The following is a 6015-nucleotide window of genomic DNA, read 5'->3' as shown; positions in this document are numbered from 1 at the left end:
CCCATTTACTATATTCATTTCCCTCCAGTGTCTATAAACTATAAAATGGTGGTTTTCTTGAGTGAAAATGAGAGTACACTTAAAATTTTTTTAAAGAAAAAAAGCACTGTGAATATCTATCCATATTCTGCAAATAATTACACACACACAGACACACCTATGTTTAAATGTTTCTTTGATTGTCCTTGAACCTTCCTGCCAAACTTAGCATCTTCTCCTGCCAGGAGCTCAGGGAGAGAGTGTCTGCTTTGCATGCAGAAGGTCCCAGATTCAATTATTGGTGGCATCTCTAGGTAAACGCTGGGAGGGACTCCTCACCTGAAACCCTGGAGAGCTGCTGCCAGTCAGTGTTGACAGTACTGAGATAGATGGAGCAGTGGCCTGACTCAGTCTAAGACAGTCTAAGACATTCATATTTTTTTTGCAGGGGGAAATGGGAAACCAGGCCGGGGGGGGGGGGAGGAGGGAGAGGAAAACATCTTGAACAAAAACACTTTGTGCTGCAACATTTTGTTGCAGCTCCCATAGTTATATATCTATTAGCGCCATGCTAGCAATGACACACCTAGACAGCATCTTAAAAGGCAGAGACATCACCTTGCCAACAAAGGTCCGTATAATTCAAGCTCTGGTTTTCCCAGTAGTGATGTATGGAAGTGAGAGCTGGACCATAAAGAAGGCTGATCGCCAAAGAATGGATGCTTTTGAATTCTGGTGCTGGAGGAGACTCTTGAGAGTCCCATGGACTGCAAGAAGATCAAACCTCTCCATTCTGAAGGAAATCAACCCTGAGTGCTCACTGGAAGGACAGATCCTGAAGCTGAGGCTCCAAGACTTAGGCCACCTCATGAGAAGAGAAGACTCCCTGGAAAAGACCCTGGTGTTGGGAAAGATGGAGGGCACAAGGAGAAGGGAACGACAGAGGATGAGATGGTGGGACAGTGTTCTCGAAGAGACCAGTATGAGTTTGACCAAACTGCGGGAGGCAGTGGACGACAGGAGGGCCTGGCGTGCTCTGGTCCAGGGGGTCATGAAGTGTCGGACATGACTAAATGACTAAACAACAACAACAACAGCATCATGCTTTGAACGGAGGCAAGAAAGACAAAGCGGTTGTGGGAAGGGCCTCGTTCCCTGAATGGCAGGAGGCGGGGAAAATAACCTCTCTCTGACGGCGGAGAATAGCTGCCAGGATGTGTCCTCAGCCTAGCGGAGAAACTTAATCAGGCTAATGCGATCACATACAGGCCAGAGACTGAAGGAACAAGGTGTCTGGAGCTTCGCACGGGGAAATATGAGATGCTTTCTGCCAAAACCAATCTCCTGATGGCCCCGCTTTGGCCGAGGCCCCTGCCCTCTACCAGCAAAGCAGAGAGAGCCTGCAAAAGATGTGAGACTTAAACGGGACTGAGGAGAGATGCACAGATCTGCATTGAACCCACCAAGGAAGTAGGACGGCTTCTGAAATTCTCCTCATCTGAAGCTCCCTCCAGATTTGGGGCTTCCAAATTCCTTGGTCTCCTTTCCAAAACACAATCTGGAATGTTTGGGTTCTCACTGAGGAAAAAGGGGATTTTAAAGCTGTCTCGAGCTGGGCAAGAGCTTGCAGGGTTCTAGACCTCATGGAGGAAAAAGAGTTTTCAACTGTGCTGAGCTGAAGCCCAGCTTCTCAGAGCTAATTCTTCACTGGTTCCCTTTGGCTGTGAGTGTTTTCGTTTAAGAAATCCCCCTCATTCGGTGGTGCCCATTGCCCATAGCAGACCAGTAGCAGGGGTTTGTCACGATGACCCTGGAGTCTTCCTGGACTACAACTCCCATCAGCTGCGACCCTTGGGCCACGTCTGGCAGCTGGGGCTGCTGGGAGTTGTAATGCAGCATAATCTGGAGGCCAGAGAAGGCTGGAGTATACCAGTGTAGAGAGGCAGCGGTGGTGTAGTGGTTAGAGTATCGCACTAAGACCTGGGAGACTTCGAATCCCCACTCAGCTATGAAGGTTGCTGGGTGAGCTTGGGCCAGTCTCTTGGCCTAAGCTACCTCACAAGGTTGTTGTGGGGATTAACTGAGGAGGTGCAGAACCACTTTAAACTCCTTGGAGCAATAAATAAACATCAAATAGTCCAAAAGGACATGAGGATCTGAGGCCACAGAGTTGGGTAGGCAAATTAAGGCCCGGGGGCCGGATCTGGCCCAACTGCCTACTAAATCTGGCCCACGGACGGTCCGGAAATCAGCATGTTTTTACATGAGTAGAATGTGTCCTTTTATTTAAAATACATCTCTGGCTTATTTGTGGGGCATAGGAATTCGTTCATCTCCCCCATATAGTCCGGCCCCCCACAAGATGTGAGGGACAGTGGAGCGGCCCCCTTCTGAAAAAGTTTGCTGACCCCTAGACGGAGATATATATTTACTGATTACATGGGTCTTCCTTCTTTTATTCTCAACTTTATGAGGTAGATTAGGCTGAGAGACGGCAGCCGGCCCAAGATCCGTCCCTGTCCCACCCCCCAGTGTGCCTCCTGTGGCCAAGTGAGGATTTGAACCCAAGACTCCCAGGGCTCTAACCACTACACCACACTGCCTCTCAAGGAGGATGGAGTGTCTCTCCCACGAGTAGCCATGGCTTCTTGAGTCTGGGCCCAGGAGACCCCAAATGCTGGCCTGCCAACGCTCAGAGATTTGAGACTGAGAAGCGGTGGGCGGCGACGGGTCAAGCCTCCCTCCCCGCAGAGCTTTCCCCTTCCAGTTCCTCCTCCCCAAAGCTGCTTTTGCTACTCATTACGCATGTAACACCTCATCCCACCCGCTAAGCTCAGCCTATTCCGAAGAGGGGGCGGATGTATTTCCCAAATGTGTGCAAGCCTCCGTTCCTAAGTCATCGTTTATTTCTCAGTTCTGGCAGGAAACATCCATTTCAGTACGCGGGAGTTTGCGCGGGGGTTTTTGCGCGCGTGTGTGTTTCTGCAGGGAGAGGGGCGTGGGGTGGTGAAGTCGGAGTTAACTTACCATTGTCTGCTGTGGATCTCTCCGTGCTTTTAAAAAAAAAGCCGGTTAGCATTTGCAGCTGAAGCGCAAACTCACCCCCTTCTCCCAAATGTCGCGAAAAGCTTCCCACGAAGACTGGAAGCCACCTGGATCTTGGCAGACGCAGCCGGCAGCATCATATTCGCTGTCCGCCTTTTAAAAATAAAAATGAATGAATGAACAACTGGGGAAACGGAAGAGAACTGTGATGCTTTCGGGCTGGAAAATCCCTTCAGACGTGCGGGTCTGGGGGTCCATATTCCGGCAATGGAGTCTGGTCCATGGGGGCAAATGGGGCACAGACTCACTAGCCCCCCATGGCCAGCTCTCTTACTCACAACCAGTCCCAGGGGTGCCTCTGCCTGCCAGTAAACCTCCTCTTTTTTCTTAGTCTCAGTGGTGCCCCTTGCAGAAGGATGGGGACAAAGCTAAAATCATTTGGCTCCGCCTCTTGTTGGCTTTGGCTCCGCCTACCGTTTTGGGTCCCCTTTGCCAGCCCCAATGGGCAAAAGCCACAGCTGCACCGAAAGAGATTTAGTGGATCTCTGTTGTAAGCCAACAGCTGCAGGGATCAGGAGCCACAATCGTGATTCTAATGAAAATAATTATCCCTTCTAAATTCCGCTCAGAGCAGCAGACCCAGCGAAATTCAGAAATCTAGGTGAGCCGCGCCCATTAACTTCAACAAGTCTACTCTGAGTAGGACCGGCACTGGGTACAACCCAAAGCATCCCGCCTCCTAATTTTCCAAAAAAACAACAACCCAGCTAATCTTTATATCTGCAACATAGATTCTTTCAAAGCTGTAAAGGACGAGGTATGAAAGGCAGCAAAAAGCAAAAGTGAGTTGTAACTGAAATACGGAGTGTGTGTAAATAAATGCAGATGTTCTCTCTCCCCCCCCCCCGAACCCCCGCTCAATTTTCTCTCTTTCCTCTGGAGTCCCTGCTGTGTTGACTTCCTGATTGGAAGCTCTTCGCGGGCAGGGACCTTTCAAGTTTGGGACACGGTGGAGCAGAGCTGGTTTGTTTCAAAGGACCCCCATTCCCAACCTCACGCGCACGGATGTTGCCGGCAAGTAAACCTGGGATTTCCGCAGCACATAGAAACCTAGAGCTGGAAGAGACCCCGAGGATCATCTAGCCCAGCCCCCTGAAGTGCAGGAATCATGACATGCTTTCATCCTGAATTTAGGAACCCTGCCTTTATACTGGAGCAGACCATTGGTCCATCCAGCCCAAGATGCTCGACTTGGACTGGCAGCAGCAGCAGCAGCAGCTATTCGCCACGATTCCTTCCTTCCCTCGCCACGGACGGAGGCGGCAGCGACTCGCCGGTGGAGACAAGAGTCCTGCTGTTGCGCTCCTCCCACGGGGCATCTGAGAAACCATGACTCCGGACCAGATGGATCCAGAAGGGCTCTTACGCCCAGGTCACCTTCTGTCCCAAATCCTCCCCCCCCCCCAAAAAAAACCCGGTTCCAAACCGGGAATCCCAGGACAGGATCGTGAGAGCGCTCTTCGCGCAAACGAGATGCGCAAACAAGGTGAATGGTTTTGCAAACCTCTCTCATCCTCTTCCTCCCTCCTTGAGCTTTCCGAAAGGTCCAAAAAGCACGCAACCCGCTTTCTCCCGTGGCAAAAAGGACCGAGCCGCTTGCCGATATCCCCCTCCCCTTTTTTAAAAAAATCTGCTCCGGGCTCTCCAAGGGAGCGAGCCAGGCGGCTTACCTGGAACGTGCTTCGGGGAGACACAACAAGGAGCCTTCTCTCTGCCCAATGATGTCTCATGTGTGTCTCTTTCCCTGCTTCTCTCTCTCTCTCTCTCTCTCTCTCTCTCTCTCTCTCTCTCTCTTTCTCTCTCCCGCCCCCCCCCCGCTTCGCCACCTCCCTCTCTCTCCCTCCCTCCCTCCGCCAGCCACGTGGATGTCATTTTGCCAAGGGAATGTTCCATCCCAGAGTTTCTTCTCTGTGCTGAACAACTCAGCGCAGACGGCGTCGTCGTCGAAACAGCCAAAGCCACCATCGTTCCAAGACAAGGTGGCCTGACAAAAGAGGCGAAGCGAGAGAGAGTTAATTGCTGGCACCCATCTGTCTCGGGAGACAACGGAGAACGGCGCCTTTTTGGGGGGGGGAGTCAGACTGTTGGAGAGTTACAGCACCTGCTGTGGCTGTAAAGACCGATACGGGAGAGAGATGTTTTGTTGCAGCTGGGGCAGGTGAAGGCGTCTGGCACCTGTTTGCTGCTGCAGGTGCCCCACGGCGTTTCTTCTCTCTGCCCTCCTCCCAGCGGTCATTCCTCCTGTGGTCACTGCTATGGATGACCAACCTGACTCTTCTCTGGGCACTGAGGTTGGTCATTTGCAAGGGATTCCCACATGGTGGGGTTGATGTTGCCGAAGTCTTTGTAGCGCAGATTTGGTCCGACAACCAGTCTGGTGCCTGAAGCCAGCTCCCAGTAGAGCACGTCCTTAATAATAATAATACTGTAATAATTTATTATTTATACCCCGCCCATCTGGCTGAGTTTCCCCAGCCACTCTGGGCGGCTTCCAATTGAGTGTTAAAAACAATACAGCACTAAATAATAAAAACTTCCCTAAACAGGGCTGCCTTCAGATGTCTTTTAAAGAGAAGATAGCTGCTTCTTTCCTTGACATCTGAAGGGAGGGTGTTCCACAGGGTGGGTGCCACCACCGAGAAGGCCCTCTGTCTGGTTCCCTGTAACCTCAGTTCTCGCAATGAGGGAACCACCAGAAGGCCCTCGGCGTGGATCTCAGTGTCCAGGCAGAACGATGGAGGTGGAGATGCTCCTTTAGGTATACTGGACTGAGGCTGTTTAGGGCTTTCAAAGTCAGCACCAACACTTTGAATTGTGTACTGGGAGCCAATGCAGATCTCTCAGGACCAGTGTTATGTGGTCCCGGTGGCCACTCTCAGTCACCAGTCTAGCTGCCAAATTCTGGATTAATTCAATTAATCCTTGGGGACC

General features: G+C 51.3%; 1 protein-coding gene across 2 annotated transcripts in view; it reads right to left on the bottom strand.

Annotated features, from left to right (window-relative positions):
• LINGO4 (leucine rich repeat and Ig domain containing 4) overlaps positions 1 to 4874 on the bottom strand; it is a 17492-nt gene extending 12618 nt beyond the window's left edge. The window contains exons 1-2 of one of the 2 annotated variants that reach the window (XM_081841054.1): positions 4755 to 4874; positions 3007 to 3177 (exon numbers count right to left, since the gene is read on the bottom strand). The gene's annotated coding sequence lies outside the window, so the exon portion shown is untranslated. The remainder of the gene's footprint in view (positions 1 to 3006; positions 3178 to 4754) is intronic. The other variant, XM_081841055.1, reaches the window with a different exon arrangement.
• Between the last annotated feature and the right edge of the window lie 1141 nt (positions 4875 to 6015).

The sequence above is a fragment of the Podarcis erhardii genome, assembly GCF_964252035.2.
Source record: "Podarcis erhardii genome assembly, chromosome: 15".
Lineage (NCBI taxonomy): Eukaryota > Metazoa > Chordata > Lepidosauria > Squamata > Lacertidae > Podarcis > Podarcis erhardii.
The sequence above is the reverse complement of the archived record's forward strand: the minus strand, read 5'-3'. Positions and strand labels throughout refer to the sequence as shown.